The 19406-nt window shown below is 37.8% G+C and overlaps 1 non-coding gene across 1 annotated transcript; it reads left to right on the top strand.

Moving 5' to 3' along the window:
- The first annotated feature begins 15211 nt into the window (after nt 1–15211).
- Nucleotides 15212–15318, top strand: LOC139856679 (small nucleolar RNA R71). Its single transcript, XR_011762145.1, has one exon. It is a non-coding gene; the product is annotated as a small nucleolar RNA R71 (small nucleolar RNA).
- Nucleotides 15319–19406: the final 4088 nt, after the last annotated feature.

Raw genomic sequence — 19406 nt, 5'->3', positions numbered from 1 at the left:
GCTAAAAATATATATATAATGATTAAAATAACTTATCATTTAATTAATAATTATGTTTCATATAGTTTTAAATATAATACGGATTAATATTAATATTAACTAAAGTTATTTTATATAATTAGTGTAAACTTTAGTTAACAAAAAGTGTCGACTAAAAATAAATATTTGATCAATGTCAAATTTAATTATATATTACGTATGGATAACAACCCTATAGTCAAATTAATCAATTCAGGTATGGAAATATGAGGGTTGTTATAATAACACATATGTATATATGTACATCACACCACCACATCTTGCTCGACAATCGTCGTACATTGCTTGCTTGACACAAATTGAACCCGTAACAATGGTAGCTAATCATTGTTATGCGAGCACGTCTCGTTAACTTGCTAGTACAACATCTATCTTGCTCGATGATTACTAATACAACACAAAACAATTAGTGCAAGGTTAAATCACATAAACATTAGCACTAACAATTCCCGTTCCGACCCAAAGTCCTACAAGTCCCGCATAAAGCGCACATACAATAAAGTCTAAGTCTAGGCACCTATCTCAAGTCGCCTAAATCCCTTAGACCATGATCTGATACCACTTGTAACAACCCGAACTCGTTATACCAAAAACACACCTAAAAAAAAAATTCTGGACTAGTACATCTGGACGGCGTACAGATTCCTGGGCGGCGTCCAGTACTGAAGACTTGGACGTCATCCAAACAATTGGGACGACGTCCCAATGAACTGTCAGGTTCTGATCTCGGGTTCCAAATTACACGAGCGGAAATCCCGCTTCCCGATACTTTTAAACGAAAACCTTTTCACAACATGTTATAATAAGTAAAACTAAGAGATTTTCATCATCAAAACGAGTTTTACAACACCGGGCCCACAATGTCCCATTTTACGAAATTCGTTCAAAATACAAGTTTCGACCATCATAGTTTAAATTCCAAACGACACCTAGAGCATGGTGTTTGGGGTTAAACTACCTAAATCTTAGCCGAACTTCCAAAAGCTACCCCAAAAGCATCCCCTATCAAAATAAGCGGGAGACCACTAATCCAACCGAATACCTTTTCCTTTGTCCACGCCGAAGCCTAAAAAGGTAAACAACGAGAGGGTAAGCTAAAGCTTAGTGAATGCAATAATTATACATATACATATATAACTTACTTACATGCAATCATTTACACCAAATCTGCATACATACTAGCAACATAATTAGCATACCTTTATAATGTATAACGCTAAAACCACGATAACAAAGCTAATACAACAATAGCATATAACACAACAATACAACATGCTACAACACGAATACATAAACATTGATGTTCACAACATCCATTAGTACTCAAATCCCAAGGCTAGCCCAACGAATGATATCGTCAACATCGAACTTAATTCCCATTCGTCCTAATAAATGTGGTATCATCAACATCGAACTTAAACCCACATATTAGGTATCGTCAACATCGAAATTAAACCCTCATCAAATATCACTACAATAGTGTATGGCTTCGTCGACACCGAGCTTTAAATCCATACCTGAGGTATCGTCAACATCGAACTTTAACCCTCATCAGCCAACAATATACTCTAGGATATGGTATCGTCAACATCGAACTTTAACCCATACCCCACAAGTAAATAAATCATATACATACATATATAATTATTCCACTCACCTCAAAGTCTTTTGTGAAAGATAACCGAGCTTGAAACCTTCAATGTAACGTACCTATTACATTATGCACATAATCAATCAAAAGATCAAGTTGGTCAACCAACTCACTCACCATCCTAGTGTCACTTTGACCCATGGTGCAATTCCGACCCATTTGCACTTTTAACTCTAATATTTGGGTTATCATCACCAAAACCCTAACACTAGCTAAATATGGTCTTAAAACACTTTTTAACACAAGTTATAGCACTTTCACACACATTAACCAACCTAGGTCATCAAAGACTCGTTTGACCCATTTTAAAGTTAATACACCCATTCGGGTCACCCACAACCCAAATAATACCCACTTACATAACATCTAGGTGTGCTAGTAGTTAACCAATCAATTCAAGACTCATAACCACAATTAACATTCCAAAACCCTAGGTTAGTAACTTTTGAGTCCTCTTGACCCAAACTTACCCAAAATCCCCAAATCACTAATAATGAGTTTTATGTTCATCACTAACCCAAACCCTAACCTTTATTACTAATTAAGTAAAGAAGTTAGGTTTAGAACTTACCTCCACAATCATAACATGGCTAGGGGCTAGATGAACAACTTTAGAACTTACACTAAGACCCGATTCGACCTTCTTCTTCTTTGATTTAAGCTCTCTCACTCTAGAATCTTTCTCTCTCTCTAGATTTTAAGTGGAAGAGGATAAGGTAGATGGAATGGAGTAAATGAGGCTCCCCAACTGATCTAGGGCCTTAAATTTGTTCCCAATGTGAAATTACCACTTTGCCCTCTTTAAATATCTAAATAGACAGCTGGCACGCCAGAACATTTGGACGGCGTCCAAACTATCTGGACGGCGTCCAGTCCTTCACACTGGGACGGCATCCCACCCATCTAGACGGCGTCCCAACCACCTGGGAAACAGGATCTTACACTCATGGATTGAGTAATATCAGGCTTAAAAGCTGATTTTTAATCTTTAAGGAGATTATCCTTTCCGGGGGTCTGATTCATTAGTCTTATGTAAGACCCGATTATTTATAGTGTACATAAGTGTATATAAGTGTAATGTACGGTACTTGAAACGGGGTTCTGTTGCGTGTATTTAAAATACAAAAGGAGCTGAACTGGCAGGGTTGCGCGCCGCGCGGCCTTGTGGCGCGCCGCGCCAACTGTCTGTGACAGATCCCTTTCTCTTTTTAAATTAGATATTTTGGGGGTATTTTGGTAAATTCACATCAAGGCCGAGTTTAATGCTTGGTTCAGTAGTTTGGGAGCTCATTTACTCCCTTGTTCACCAACCTTATCACCTCCCAATTTATTTTAGTGAGAGAGTGAGTTTTAGAGAGGGAAAGCTCACTTTGAAGAGGAAGAAGAGGGTTTCTTGCTAAAGCCCAAGTTCTAAAGTTGTTCATCTCGTCATTATCTTCGTTTTGGTAGTTGTGGTATGCTCTAATCTTAATTCCTTTGTTTAATTTGATTTAGGGCTAGGGTTTGAGTCAAAGGTGAACATAAAACCCACTTTTGGTTAATTTTGGGTATTCTTGGGTAATTTGGGTCATATAGACTCAATATTGAGTTAACTAGGGTTTTGGAAGTGTTAATTGATGTTAGAGAACCCTAATTAGCTAGTAAGAGGGTTAGAACACCATGATTTATGTAAATGGGTGTAAAATGGGTAGTGGTTGACCCAAAAATGGGTAGGTTGACTTTGAAAGTGCCAAATGGGTCAAATTGAACTTAAGCTAATTAATGTGTGTAGTTGAAGCCTAAAACTAATGTTAAAATGTGTAAAGAACCTACTTTGGTTAATGATAGGGTTTTGTGATGAGTTAACCCGATTTTAGGGTTAAGGGTGCAAATGGGTCGGATTTGCACCATAGGTCAAATTGGCTCTAGGAGTGAGCTTTAGAGTGTTGACCAACTTGAGTTATGATTTTGATATTGTGATAAATGTAATAGGTGCGTTACATTGAAGTGTTCAAGCTCGGTTATCTTTCGACAAGAGATTTTGAGGTGAGTGGAATATCTATATATGTATGTATATAATTTATGTACCGTGTTGATGGTGTCACATAGCCGTTTTGTGACCAAGGTTGTGGGACTTAGCCGTATTAGTCCATGTTTTGTACTAAGGCACATAGCCGTGTTTGTGCATTTAGTGGCGAGTAATAGCCGTGTTTTACTCCCACGTTGTTATTTGAGTTACCCGTACACATAGCCGTGTTGGTGTACGAAAGCGTGAGTAATAGCCGTGTTCTACTCACATTGAGCAAGTGATGCCATAGCCGTTTTTGGAACACTTGAGGGGTGATGCCATAGCCGTTTTTGGAACACCTCGGGGGGGTTAGCATGCCATAGCCGTTTTTGGAAGCTAACGAATGTTATGAACATCGATGACTTGTTTCGCGAAGTCGTTCCCTAGCGAAGAGATTGGTTAACCATGATTTATTGTTGTTCATACTAGCATTTGATTATTGTTATGAGTATTTATGCTATGATTATTGCTAGTGATACGTTTGGTGATACTAGCTTGCTTATCGAGATTTGTTATGTGTTATTTGATATCGTGGATGCGTGTGGGTAAGTTGTATATGCATGTATATATATGTTTTACTCACTAAGATTTGCTTACCCTCTCGTTGTTTACTATTTTTATAGGTTCCGGTGTGGACAAGGGTAAGGGCATTCGGTTGGATTAGAGATCCCGTCTAGTTTAGTGACGCTTTTGGGATGTGATGATTTTGGAGTTTGACCGAGATTTGGGTAGTTTAACCCCAAACACCATGCTCGTTGTATCGTTTGGCAATTAAACTTTTCGTGGTCGAAACTCTAATTTGTATTAAACATTGTATTTTAAACTTAGTGGCGTTTTGGGCACGTGTGGGCCCCACCTTGTAAAACTTGTTCATACCTTAGTTATGTGCTAGTTTTACATATATGAATGTATGGTTAAAAGCGTTTTGGCTAAAAATGTCGAGAACTAGTCAAACATTTTCATTAAATTGACTTCCGGGGACAGCGGGCTGTCCAGGTGGTTTGGCGCGCCGCGCGGCCACCTGGCGCGCCGCGCAGATGGCCTGCACCAGAAATTTTTTTTTTGTTTGCAATTTCGTCGTGTTTGGTCGGTTACGGTTTGGGTTGTTACAAGTGGTATCAGAGCATGGTCTAAGGGATTTAGGTGACTTGAGATAGGCGCCTAGACTTAGACTTTGTGTGCGTGTTTATGCGGGACTTGTAGGACTTTGGGTCGGATCGGTATGATTAGTGCATAGGTTTATGTGAACTAATCATGCGCTATTTGTTTGTGTTGTGTTTAGCAATCATCAAGCGAGATGGACGTTGTACTAGCGAGTTAGCGCGACGTGCTTGCGTGGTAATGACTAGCTACCATTACTACGGGTGCAAATCGGGTCAAACAAGCAATGTACGACGATTGTTGAGCAAGATGGGGTAGTGTGGTGTATACGTATGTAATTGGGTATAATTGTCCTTTCGTTTCATGGTTTAACCTAATTCGTTTTATAGAATGAAGACGAGAAACGGTCCTGATCATGAAAACGGGAGTACAAGTGAAGACGCCGAGTTCTCGACCAAGGTCGAGGCCGTCTTTAAGAAGTTGAAATCGGATTTTCTTGCGGATGTCCGAAGGGTCTTCCAAGAGTCGGTCGATGGGCAAGTGACCGAAATGATAAATGAACGATTGAAGGCCACTATTGAAGAGGCCCTTGATGCTAGAAACGTTTATCCTCGAGGTGAAGGGGGTGATGGAAATAGAGACTTCCACTACAAAAATTTTAAGGATACTCAACCTCCGACGTTTAATGGGGTGAGGGATCCGTTGAAAAGTACTTGTTGGATTTCGGACATCGAGGGGGCCTTCCGTACCGCGGAGTGTCCTCCCAAGAAGAAGACGAGGTTTGGGTCTAGCATGTTACGTGAAGAAGGCAAGTTGTGGTGGGATGATAAAATCAATTTGTATGGCGAGGAGCAATGCATGGGCTTGACGTGGGAGGAGTTCAAGAAAGAGTTTTTCAAGGAATACCGAACTTCATCCGATCTTGATCGAATTCGGGACGAGTTGCATCATTTGCAACAAGGTTCCATGGATTTAGTTACCCTCAAGTCTACATTCTTGGCAAAGACTCGTTTTTGCCCGGAGTATGTGGGTGATGATCATAAGCTTATGAAAGATTTTTATCGTACTTTGAATGCCGACTACAAGAGCAAGATTAGCCGGGGTATGGCTAAGACTTTCGATGAATTGTTTGAGTTGGCTCGGGGTTTTGAGCCGGAGGTGCCTAGGAAGAGTGATTTTGTTTTCTCGAAAAGGAAGTTTGAAGGTTCGAGCTATTCGAATTTTTCAAACAAGAAGTCTAGGAAAGGCACCGAGAGCGTTAATAGTGTGAAGAAAGGTGGCACGGGTACTTTTGCGCCCACTTGTTTTAATTGTGGGAAGTCGGGTCATTACGCCCGTGAATGCACGGCCAAGACGGTTACGTGTTTTAATTGCGGTAAAGTGGGGCACAAGAGGCCGGAATGCCCCGAGTTGAATAATGATCATGTTAAGAAGATTGAGAAGGCGGCGGGGTCGGCTAGAGGGCGAAACTACTTGATGACGAACGATGAAGCCAAACAATCCAACGAAGTTGTTTCAGGTACTTTCATGGTTAATTCTAATCCGGCAAGGATTCTTTTTGATAGCGGTGCAAATTTGTCGTTTGTGTCTCCTAAATTTGTGCCTAAACTTGATAGTCCGCTAGCTAAGTTAAGTCGTCCGGTAGAAGTCGAAATAGCGGACGGCAAGACGGTGCTAGTGGTTGATGTGTGTAAAAATTGTGATGTTGTTTTTGGTGCCGAAACTTTTAAAATTGATCTTATTCCAATGACCTTGGGCGACTTTGATATCGTTGTTGGTATGGATTGGCTCGATCGTTATAGAGCCAATATTGCATGCCATGATAAGTGTATTCGAGTGAAGACCCCAAGTGGGGGAGAAATGATTATTCATGGCGATAAGAGAAGAAGACCGGTGCCGATATGCACTTTTGCACGGGCACGTCGTTCCGTTGTTACCGGTGGCATGACTTTCCTTGCTTATGTTGTTGATACTCGTAATGAGCCACCACCTATTCGTGAAATTCCGGTAGTTAATGAGTTTGAAGACGTTTTTCCGGATGAGTTACCGGGTGTTCCGGCGGAAAGACAAGTCGAGTTTCGCATTGAGTTGGTTCCGGGGGCTACTCCCATTGCTAAAACTCCTTATCGTTTAGCACCAACGGAAATGCAAGAGCTATTGAATCAAATTCAAGAGTTGCTAGAGAAGGGTTTTATCCGACCGAGTGCTTCGCCGTGGGGCGCTCCGGTCTTATTCGTGAAAAAGAAAGACGGTAGTATGCGTATGTGCATTGATTACCGTGAGTTGAATAAAGTGACGATCAAGAATCGTTATCCACTACCTAGGATCGACGATTTGTTTGATCAACTTCAAGGCGCAACGTATTTCTCTAAGATCGACCTACGGTCCGGCTATCACCAAATGCGGGTCCGTGAGGAAGATATTGAGAAAACGGCTTTCCGAACGCGTTACGGGCATTATGAATTTGTAGTTATGCCCTTCGGTCTTACGAATGCACCGGCGGCATTCATGGATCTTATGAACCGGGTGTGCCAACCTATGTTGGACAAGTCGGTTATTGTATTCATTGACGACATACTAGTCTACTCGAAAAGTATGCACGAACATGAACGTCACTTACGTGAAGTTTTGAAGACGCTAAGAAAAGAGAAGTTGTATGCAAAGTTCTCTAAATGTGAATTTTGGCTAAGGGAGGTTCAATTCCTTGGTCACATTGTGAACGAAAGCGGTATCCAAGTGGATCCGGGGAAGATTGAGACGGTGAAGAGTTGGGGACGACCGACTACGCCCACGGAGATCCGAAGTTTTCTCGGATTGGCCGGTTATTATCGTCGGTTTATCCAAGACTTTTCTAAGATTGCTTCTCCATTAACAAAGTTGACGAGGAAGAGTGCTAAGTTCAATTGGGAAAACGAGCAAGAAATTGCTTTTCAATTATTGAAAGAGAAGTTGTGTCAAGCTCCGGTGTTAGTGTTACCGGAAGGCGTCGAAGACATGGTGGTTTATTGTGATGCTTCCTTAAATGGGCTCGGGTGCGTTCTTATGCAAAGGGGTAAAGTCATTGCTTATGCCTCTCGACAATTAAAGGAACACGAAACGAGGTACCCGACTCATGATCTTGAAATGACGGCGGTTGTGCATGCGTTGAAAATTTGGCGCCACTACTTGTATGGTGTCAAGTGTACGATATATTCGGATCATAAGAATTTGAAACACCTTTTTACTCAAAGGGATTTGAATTATCGTCAACGTAGATGGATGGATGTGGTGAAAGATTATGATTGTGAGATACTTTACCATCCGGGTAAGGCGAATGTGGTCGCGGATGCGTTAAGTCGAAAGACTCAACATCCGGCGATACGTATAATATCGTTACGTTTGATTATCACTAACGACTTTCTTGAAAAGATGGGTGAAGACCAAATAGAGGCTTATGTTCACGATAAGCACACGGAACGAATTGTGGGCCAATCGGAGTTTATTACTATGGGTCCGCGGGGTTTGTTGTCCTTTCAAGGAAGGGTGTGGGTGCCTAAGACGGGTGATTACCGACGGGTGCTACTCGATGAAGCACATAAGTCGAAATATTCCATTCATCCGGGCGCGACGAAAATGTATCATGACTTGAAGAAAGATTATTGGTGGCCGGGCATGAAACGTGATGTTGTAAAATACGTTGAACGATGTGTTACTTGTTTGCAAGTTAAAGCCGAACATCAAAAGCCGTATGGTAAGTTGCAACCGTTAGAGATCCCGAAATGGAAATGGGAGCACATTACCATGGACTTCATCACTAAATTACCTAAGACGGCGAGAACTCAATATGATTCGATTTGGGTTATAGTGGATCGGTTAACGAAAAGTGCTTTGTTTCTTCCCATTAAAGAAGCAATATCGTCGGAGGCCTTGGCTAAGTTGTTTATCAAGGAAGTGGTCTCGCGACATGGCGTTCCTATATCTATTATTTCGGATCGAGATACCCGTTTTACATCTCGATTTTGGGAAAAGTTTCACGAAGATATGGGTACACAATTAAAGTTGAGCACGGCGTATCATCCTCAAACGGACGGTCAAACCGAACGTACGAACCAAACTTTGGAAGATATGTTACGGGCGTGCATTATCGATTTCGGTGGTAGTTGGGACGAGCATTTACCCTTGGTGGAATTCTCGTACAATAATAGCTTTCATACTAGTATCGGGATGCCACCTTATGAGATGCTATATGGGCGAAGATGTCGAACTCCCGTCTGTTGGGGAGAAGTGGGTCAAAGGGAAATCGGGAGCACCGATTTGGTTCTTGAAACGAATAACAAGATTGATACTATACGAGAACATTTGAAGAAGGCTCAAGATAGGCAAAAGTCGTATGCCGATAAGCGAAGACGAACGATCGAGTTTCAGGAAGGCGATATGGTGATGCTTAAGGTTTCGCCTTGGAAGGGTATTATTCGATTTCGAAAACGGGGAAAGTTAGCTCCTCGATTTATTGGGCCATTCAAGGTTTTAGCTCGTGTTGGCGAAGTTGCTTATCGATTGGAATTGCCCGAAGAGCTTGCGGGGATCCATAACACGTTTCATGTTTCTCACCTCCGTAAGTGCCTTGCGGATGATACTTCATGGATGCCTTTAGATGAAATTGAGCTAAACAATAAGTTGGAGTATGTTGAAGAGCCAATTGCAATACTTGATGAAAAGGTCAAGAGGTTGAGGCATAAGGAGGTTAGGACTTTTAAAGTTCAATGGCGGCGGAATAAGGGTTCCGAGTTCACTTGGGAACCTGAAGAGTTTGTGTTGGTTTATCTTCCCGCTTGTCATGCGGCATGGATTGCGAGGTCGCAATCCGAATAAGTGGGGAAGAGTTGTAAGACCCGATTATTTATAGTGTACATAAGTGTATATAAGTGTAATGTACGGTACTTGAAACGGGGTTCTGTTGCGTGTATTTAAAATACAAAAGGAGCTGAACTGGCAGGGTTGCGCGCCGCGCGGCCTTGTGGCGCGCCGCGCCAACTGTCTGTGACAGATCCCTTTCTCTTTTTAAATTAGATATTTTGGGGGTATTTTGGTAAATTCACATCAAGGCCGAGTTTAATGCTTGGTTCAGTAGTTTGGGAGCTCATTTACTCCCTTGTTCACCAACCTTATCACCTCCCAATTTATTTTAGTGAGAGAGTGAGTTTTAGAGAGGGAAAGCTCACTTTGAAGAGGAAGAAGAGGGTTTCTTGCTAAAGCCCAAGTTCTAAAGTTGTTCATCTCGTCATTATCTTCGTTTTGGTAGTTGTGGTATGCTCTAATCTTAATTCCTTTGTTTAATTTGATTTAGGGCTAGGGTTTGAGTCAAAGGTGAACATAAAACCCACTTTTGGTTAATTTTGGGTATTCTTGGGTAATTTAGGTCATATAGACTCAATATTGAGTTAACTAGGGTTTTGGAAGTGTTAATTGATGTTAGAGAACCCTAATTAGCTAGTAAGAGGGTTAGAACACCATGATTTATGTAAATGGGTGTAAAATGGGTAGTGGTTGACCCAAAAATGGGTAGGTTGACTTTGAAAGTGCCAAATGGGTCAAATTGAACTTAAGCTAATTAATGTGTGTAGTTGAAGCCTAAAACTAATGTTAAAATGTGTAAAGAACCTACTTTGGTTAATGATAGGGTTTTGTGATGAGTTAACCCGATTTTAGGGTTAAGGGTGCAAATGGGTCGGATTTGCACCATAGGTCAAATTGGCTCTAGGAGTGAGCTTTAGAGTGTTGACCAACTTGAGTTATGATTTTGATATTGTGATAAATGTAATAGGTGCGTTACATTGAAGTGTTCAAGCTCGGTTATCTTTCGACAAGAGATTTTGAGGTGAGTGGAATATCTATATATGTATGTATATAATTTATGTACCGTGTTGATGGTGTCACATAGCCGTTTTGTGACCAAGGTTGTGGGACTTAGCCGTATTAGTCCATGTTTTGTACTAAGGCACATAGCCGTGTTTGTGCATTTAGTGGCGAGTAATAGCCGTGTTTTACTCCCACGTTGTTATTTGAGTTACCCGTACACATAGCCGTGTTGGTGTACGAAAGCGTGAGTAATAGCCGTGTTCTACTCACATTGAGCAAGTGATGCCATAGCCGTTTTTGGAACACTTGAGGGGTGATGCCATAGCCGTTTTTGGAACACCTCGGGGGGTTAGCATGCCATAGCCTTTTTGGAAGCTAACGAATGTTATGAACATCGATGACTTGTTTCGCGAAGTCGTTCCCTAGCGAAGAGATTGGTTAACCATGATTTATTGTTGTTCATACTAGCATTTGATTATTGTTATGAGTATTTATGCTATGATTATTGCTAGTGATACGTTTGGTGATACTAGCTTGCTTATCGAGATTTGTTATGTGTTATTTGATATCGTGGATGCGTGTGGGTAAGTTGTATATGCATGTATATATATGTTTTACTCACTAAGCTTTGCTTACCCTCTCGTTGTTTACTATTTTTATAGGTTCCGGTGTGGACAAGGGTAAGGGCATCCGGTTGGATTAGAGATCCCGTCTAGTTTAGTGACGCTTTTGGGATGTGATGATTTTGGATTTTGACCGAGATTTGGGTAGTTTAACCCCAAACACCATGCTCGTTGTATCGTTTGGCAATTAAACTTTTCGTGGTCGAAACTCTAATTTGTATTAAACATTGTATTTTAAACTTAGTGGCGTTTTGGGCACGTGTGGGCCCCACCTTGTAAAACTTGTTCATACCTTAGTTATGTGCTAGTTTTACATATATGAATGTATGGTTAAAAGCGTTTTGGCTAAAAATGTCGAGAACTAGTCAAACATTTTCATTAAATTGACTTCCGGGGACAGCGGGCTGTCCAGGTGGTTTGGCGCGCCGCGCGGCCACCTGGCGCGCCGCGCAGATGGCCTGCACCAGAAATTTTTTTTTTGTTTGCAATTTCGTCGTGTTTGGTCGGTTACGGTTTGGGTTGTTACATCTTATCAAGCTAATTTGCACGGCGCCCTCCCCATTTTACGAGACAGATCCTCTCATGGTTAGGATAAGTCTGACCACTTGGTGACCCTGTTTGATGCTGAGGTCCGTGGTTTTCCTGCTGATTTTTGAGATGAATTTTCTAGATTTTTCGTCAACCTACAGCTGGTCTGGACGAAAACTTCCTGACCTAAATCAAGAAGTGCGTGTCTTTTTCGGAAGACTTTACTTCCTTTTAATGATGGAATTGATTCATCGTGTAGATCCATCTTTCTTTCAAATATATTACAGTAAATCGGGTAAAACTGATTTGTTTAGTCCAAAGCAAAAGTACCTGCAATAATCTGTACCAAATATGTGATATGTGTAATAAAGAAATTGGTAAATTCTTCCCACACTTAGCTTTTATCTATTCTTTTCTTTGCCTTTTTATTCTCTTCTATTCCATTTTAAATGAATTCAAGCGTTTTGAGTTGTTTCTCCATTATGTTCTCTCTGAGGTAACAATAATTTCGGCATTAACACCTAGTTTTATTGTTCATAAATATGTATAAACATGATTTTGAATTCATTTAGTTGAAAATTTTTCAAATTTTCACAAAATTTGGCAATTAAACTAAGGGTAAACCCGAGAGAATTTATAACCCTTCCCCACACTTGAGATCATGCAATGCCCTCATTTGCAAGAAATCAGTAAAAATTTAAATTCATGAGGGTGATTAGCGTAGAAAAATGATTAAAAATACCGAGTTTACTAACATATTGTTTTATATCACATTTGATATTTTACATCTTGTCGTCAAAATTAGTAGCTTTTGCCGAACTTAATGCCAGTCTTTGAAAATACGATGTTTTACCCTGTTTTGTACATGGGATAAACTACAAACATATATATACATACTTTTACATATATTTTTTTTTATAAAACCTTTATCAATTCAAATGAATAATTTTTTTAAAATTTTGTTTCCTTTTACTTTAGGTAGTTTCGGTATGTTTACCTAGTCCGTCCCTCGACAAAATTTAAAATTTTGTCGTTAAAGCGATTGTTTTAAAAGCAAAGATTTTTGGATTTTTTAATTTTTTTATTATACTTTAGATCAATAAAATTAAAAATAATGATAACAAAATTTTTCGCCCCGCCCTCTGGTAAAGCAATTTCGGTTCTATGACCTAGTGTTTAACTCACGACAAATTTTAGAAATCATTTTTTTAAAACTTAATGAAATAAAGTAAATTTTGTTTTTAAATTTACACAAAGCATAAATTTAAAATGCATATTAATTTTATACAAAACCTACAAAACAGAAAAAATTCAGAATGGGAGGAGAAAACTAGTTCTTTAGTGTCTGCTAGCGGAAAAGACCAATCGGATTCCATTCTCGGAACTACACGAGAACAGAACAACTAACTCTAGATAGCATTTTCTTTTAGAACATTTGAATCTCCCCACACTTAGGTAGTTGTGGTGTCGAAATTGTGATTAACTTCATCGTCAATTTCTTTTGGACCATAATCAACTTGCATATCTGTGACTTTTGCTTTAAGCCATTGGTCGGATTCCTGTGTAATATCCACAAATTCAACTAGTATCTCCTTTTCTTTAGGAGATAGATTGGATACTAACCGGTTACATAACTTAAAGTTCCCCTTGGTTTTAGCATCGCGAATCCGTTTAATAAGTTTCTTCATTGAACTGTTAATAACGAGATCATTTAATTTCGTATCAACAACGGGGTTCTTTGTTATCAAGTCATCATTAGGTGTTACTTCATCTTCCCCACTTAGGCATTTTATTATTGTTAAGCACTACCGTTGGAGTTGGTAAAACAATATGCTTCTCATCGATCGTTTTTATTGGTTCAACAGTTTTAGTTGGTGGAGATTTAGCCTTTCGACTCACAAAGGTGACCGATTTGTCACCATCACTAAGTGTCATTCTACCTTCTCTTACATCAAATAACGCCCCGGTGGACGTTAAGAATGGTCGACCTAAAATTAGAGGAATGTTTGGGTCCTCTTCTATGTCAATGGCAATAAATTCGAATAAAAAGGTTAAATTACCCACTTGAACGGGTAGGTTATCAGCAATTCTAACTGGGTGCTTAATGGTTTGATCAAAGAGTCGAACACTCATTTCCGTTGGACTTAACTCACCTACTCCTAATCTCTTATATAATGAAAGAGGCATAACACTTATACTCGCACCTAAATCTGCTAGTGCATCATACATGACACAATCACTAAGTAGACAAGGAACAATAAATTCACCCGGATCACCCAACCTGGGTGGAGGTTTTGGTGGAACTGTCTTCACCGGGTTTACTTCTATGGTTTTTGTTTCTTGCACTTTCTTATTCTTCTTCTTCTTTCCAGAGGTATCACAAACTTTATTACCTATTACTTGCTCATACTCAACTCCTTTTCTTGGAAACGGGATGGGTGGTTTGTATGGTGCCACCACTGGCTTTATAACTCGGGTGGTGGTGGTGTTGTAACTTCTTCATTGTTACTCACATCGAAAACCTTCCCATCTTCTGGTGCTAATTTTTTAGAATTTGTTGATACCATATTAACATTCTCATTCCGAGGATTTACTTCAGTATTACTCGGTAGCTTTCCTTGTTCCCTCTCCCTCATCATGCTAGCAAGAGTACCTACGTGTTTTTCTAAATTCAAAATGGAAGCTTGTTGAGTTCTTAATGACTGATCAAACCTCTCATTTGTTTGGGTTTGAGTTGCAATAAATTGTGTTTGAGATTCCATTAGCTTTGCCATCATTTCTTCTAGATTTGGCTTTTTCTATTCGGTTTGTTGTGGTGGTTTATACAAGCTAGGTCTTTGTTGATTGAAAGTGTTGTTTTGATTTGGTTGGTTATTCAGACCTTGTTGGTTATACGAGTTATTGTTGGGTCCATTTGGATTGTAAAGAATGTTTTGATTTCGATTAAAGTTCGGCCTTGGCTGTTGATAATTATTTTGATAATTATTTCTCGGCCTTTGGTTCATGTAGGAAACATTCTCACGGTGTTCCATCGTTTGCTCAATGTGACAATCTTTCGTTAAGTGTGGTTCACCACATTACTCACAACTGATTCGTATTGCGTGAATATCTTTATTCATCTTTTCCATTCGTCTTTCGAAAGCATCTATTTTTGCAGAAACGGAATCAAAGTCATGGCTAGAATCGGCTCTAGCCGCTTTAGATGATCGAAAAATATCTTTTTCTTGATGCCACTCATGTGAGTGGGAGGTTGTGTTATCAATGATTTTGTGAGCTTCAGTTGCGGTTTTCTTCATAATGGAACCACCAGCTGCTGTGTCGATGTCTTTTCGTGTGGCGACGTCGACACCTTGGTAGAATATTTGTACTATTTGATAAGTGTCTAAACTGTGTTGAGGACATCCTCTTAACAACTTTCCGAATCTTGTCCATGCCTCATATAATATTTCATTTGGCTTTTGCGTGAACGTAACAATTTCTCCTTGAAGTCTCACGGCTTTAGATGCCGGAAAGAATCTTTTAAGAAATTTCTCAACTAAAACATCCCATGTATCAATCGCTCCTCCAGGTAATGATTCTAACCAATCTTTGGCTTCTCCCTTTAAAGTTCAGGGAAACAACATGAGATAGATCTGTTCATCCTCAACTTCTCTGATTTTGAATAGAGTACAGATCCTATTAAAGGTTCGAAGATGTTCGTTTGGATCTTCTTTTGGCTTACCACTATATTGGCATTGATTAGTTATTTGTTATTTGATTTCATAATCAGGCGCATTAATGTCTGGCTTAATAATGGCGTGTCCTTGGCCAGTGCGTTTAGCTCTCATTCGGTCTTCCATACTTAGAGGTTCCGGATTTTCCATGATTAAATTTGTTGAATCTGAATCACCAGAGGATTCTGATTTAATGGTTTCTTCCTCGACAATCTCTGGATGAGCAATTTGTGGTTCAGGAGGAATGATTATTGGTTCAGGATCTCTGAATTGTCCTTGAATATCCTCCGGGTTCTCAATTGTAAAGTCGGGTTCAAAAAATGGATTATCAGGATTTTGAGTTGGAGTACTTGTTCGACTAGATGATGATTCTAAAGAAAAATCAACGGCGACAATATTAGCTAGATGTCTTGATCGAGTTACAGGTGGTGAACGTATGAAAGGTTGTGAACGTTTTGCTCGGTGCATTCACTGAATATCCTATTAGTCAAAAAAATAAAAATTATATAAGTTATCAAATTAATAGACTTTTCTGCTTTTGCCCACGTTTCGAATAGCCAAAAGATGCAACAGGGAGCCAGGATCCTTTAAGTCGGAAAATCCACAACTCAGCCACTAACAAATCCAACTATTACTATGAAGCAGAAAATTTTGGATGTCTATGAATTTAAACACTTAAAATAATTTTTTCGTCGAAGTTTAAAGAAAATAAAGAAAATTCTATGTCCTAAAAACTAGAGCGTAGAAATGAGAAAGAAAAAAAACGCGTCGAAAAATAAGAATCGAAAAACAAACGTCGAAAAATAAAAAGTCGAAAAAAAATAATAAGAAAGTAGAGCGTCGAAACTTAAAAGTCTAAAAACTAAATATTAAAACTTGCGTCTAAAGGTATTAAAGCTTAAAAGGAATTCTAAACGAAAAACGGCAATTACTTAAATAGGCACTAAAATCTATTATGGTGTCGCAAAATTCTAAAGCGCCTAAATCTTAATTCTAAAGAAAAAGCATTTAAGGGATTTTACGGCAAAGCCTAAAAATCTAGAAGTATAAAAAATTCTATGGCAAAAATTAAGTTTAAAACTAATTATGAATGAAAATTATAAAGACTACGAATTAAATGATAAAAAAAATACAAAATATAAAAATAAACTAAGTTGATAAAATACAATTTTATAAAAAAAAATATTATTTTTATATTATTATTTTATAAAAGGATTAAATTTATATAATTAATAAAACTAATAAATCTTAAATTACAAAGTAAAACTAAAACTAAACTAATTAATATTATAATTAAATCCTAATTAATAATAATAATTTAATTAAAACCCTACGCGTAATTAATGCTGGGATCGGACCTGTCAGATTAAACCATGCGGTCGCATGGATCTTTGCATACGGGCTTATGCGGTCGCATGACCCAATTTACCAGAACAGATTGGGCTTCGAAAACTGACTCGGCCCAACTTTAATTTTAATTATTATATTTTTTTTCTTTTTCTGATTTTAATTTATACAAAATATATAAAGAAAATATTTATTAAAATAAACTTATATTTTAAAATCTAAAAATAAAAATACTTATTATAGACAAAATCTTAAAAATATATATATATTTTTTTATATATATATATTTTTAATACTTATTACAAAAACAATATATTTTTAACAAAATAAGAAATTATATAATAATAAATATAGCGTTTTTCACCGAGTCCCCGGCAGCAGCACCAAAAATACTTGATGTATGCAGCGTGTAGTACGAAATACTATTATTTTTACTACGAAATATTACACAAGTTTTATTAATTTATATATATGAGATATACTTAAACCTTGTTACAACACTTATAGGCAGTGTACCTAATCGTAGAGTAGTGTAGTTTTTAATAAGTCCGGTTCGTTCCACAGGGAGCTAGCTGAGTTTAACGCTATATTTTTAACAACTATATTTATATAAAATACATATAATTATATATAGTAATATTATTATAAAAGGGGGTTGTTACCGTTTAATGACCGGTTTGTCGATTTTATATTTTAAGCTTAAAGATAAATGACGACAATATAAATGACAGAATTTAAATTGCGATAAAGTAAATTGCAGTAATTAAAATGACAGTAAATAAAGGTACGATGAAATTTGAAATAAAAGTATTATGCTTATTTAAACTTCCATAATCATGATGTTTGACGTTTTGATTTTAATTTATTACTCTGAGTTAATTGTCCTTTGTCCTGGTTTATTTGATATGTCTATCTGGTTTTTGTCCATAATAGTCCATCAATCATAAATATAAAGTGCGAGTGTCCTCGTCAAATTACCCTTATACCCGAAGTCAAATATTCCAACTAATTAAGGAATTAAACTGTGACGCAATTATCACTTCTGTCAACAATTACACCAGTTATCACTGTATGTAATCCACCCCTGTTTTGATTAGATATGAATATTAATTTACCCACTTGATCAGTTTGAATAATCAATTACCCAACCCGAATAATTAATTAAATGATTATAATAGATTCCATATGAACGTCACTAAATAGGACAACCATAATCATTATTAATTATTAGGTTAATTTGAAGATAGGTTCGATAGACTCCAATGAGTTGTCACTCAATTAGACAATACCCCCATCTATTAATAGTCAATAGTCCAATTTCTACAAGTGTCGGTCTTTTGCCCAAACCTTAATTATGGTCCAAAGCCCAATAACCCCATCTTAATATTTTAGCCCAACATCACAATTTCTTCGGCTCAAATAAGCATAATAATAACTTAGTTACGAGACATTAATTTAAAAAGGAAGAACATAGCTTACAGTGGTGATTAATCGCGTAGCGTTACACGGACAGAGTTCCGTCATATAAAATCTTAAAACATTTCTTATAATAACCCAATTATTATTAAACTTAATTTAAACTTAATATTATATATATATATATATATATATATATATATATATATATATATATATATATATATATATATATATATATATATATATATATATGTTTTCGTTACAGAGAAGGAAAAGAAAAAGATGTGTTTTACATTCGCTGAAAACGTTGCCTTTTATAGCACCTGACCCAACTTTTGGGGCCATACGATCGCATGGCCTGGGTGTGTTAATCCCATGCGATCGCATGGTGACTGGTACCAGCTCACTTTCCCTTGTTTTCTAGCTTTTCGGCATATTTATTAAATATATATATAATTTATATAATTTATATTAATTATATATATATTATATTATATTCTTGTGCATAGTTGACTCGTAATTTTAGGACCGTTGACTCGCGCGTTGATGCTCGATTTATGTCTCGGTTCCGGATTTTCGAACGTCCTTTCGTACGCGGAGATATCTTGTACTTTGCGTTCCGCGACTTGTACTCTTGTAATTTTTAGATGTTTCTCATCAATAAATTGAACCACTTGAATTGTATCTTGTATATTTGAGCTTTTTGGTCATTTGCGTCTTCAAATCGTCGTTTTCTTCTTTTGTCTTTGCACTTATTTATTTAAACGAACATTACTTGAAAATAGAACAATTGCAACTGAAAACTTTACATATTGGAAGGATATTGTGCCTAAATATATGTTCATTTGGAGCACTATCAGTACCGTACCCATAGCCACTTGATAGCAATGGAAGGCTCGAAAACAACCAACCATTCATCCATGCACTTGTGTTACATACATACAGCTAAATGAATATATATACTCAAAATATGTATTAAAGGGGGGGAAATTGCAAAATCACGTGCTGAAATTAAAAACGTCATTGAAAACTTCTATTATTTCACATTGAATTTAAATAAGTTTTGAGTTAGTAGCGCGATGCGACCACGTAAAAAAGAC

This window comes from Rutidosis leptorrhynchoides, chromosome 6 (genome assembly GCF_046630445.1).
Source record: "Rutidosis leptorrhynchoides isolate AG116_Rl617_1_P2 chromosome 6, CSIRO_AGI_Rlap_v1, whole genome shotgun sequence".
NCBI lineage: Eukaryota > Viridiplantae > Streptophyta > Magnoliopsida > Asterales > Asteraceae > Rutidosis > Rutidosis leptorrhynchoides.
Note: the sequence above shows the minus strand (reverse complement) of the source record. Positions and strands in the feature narration are given on the sequence as shown.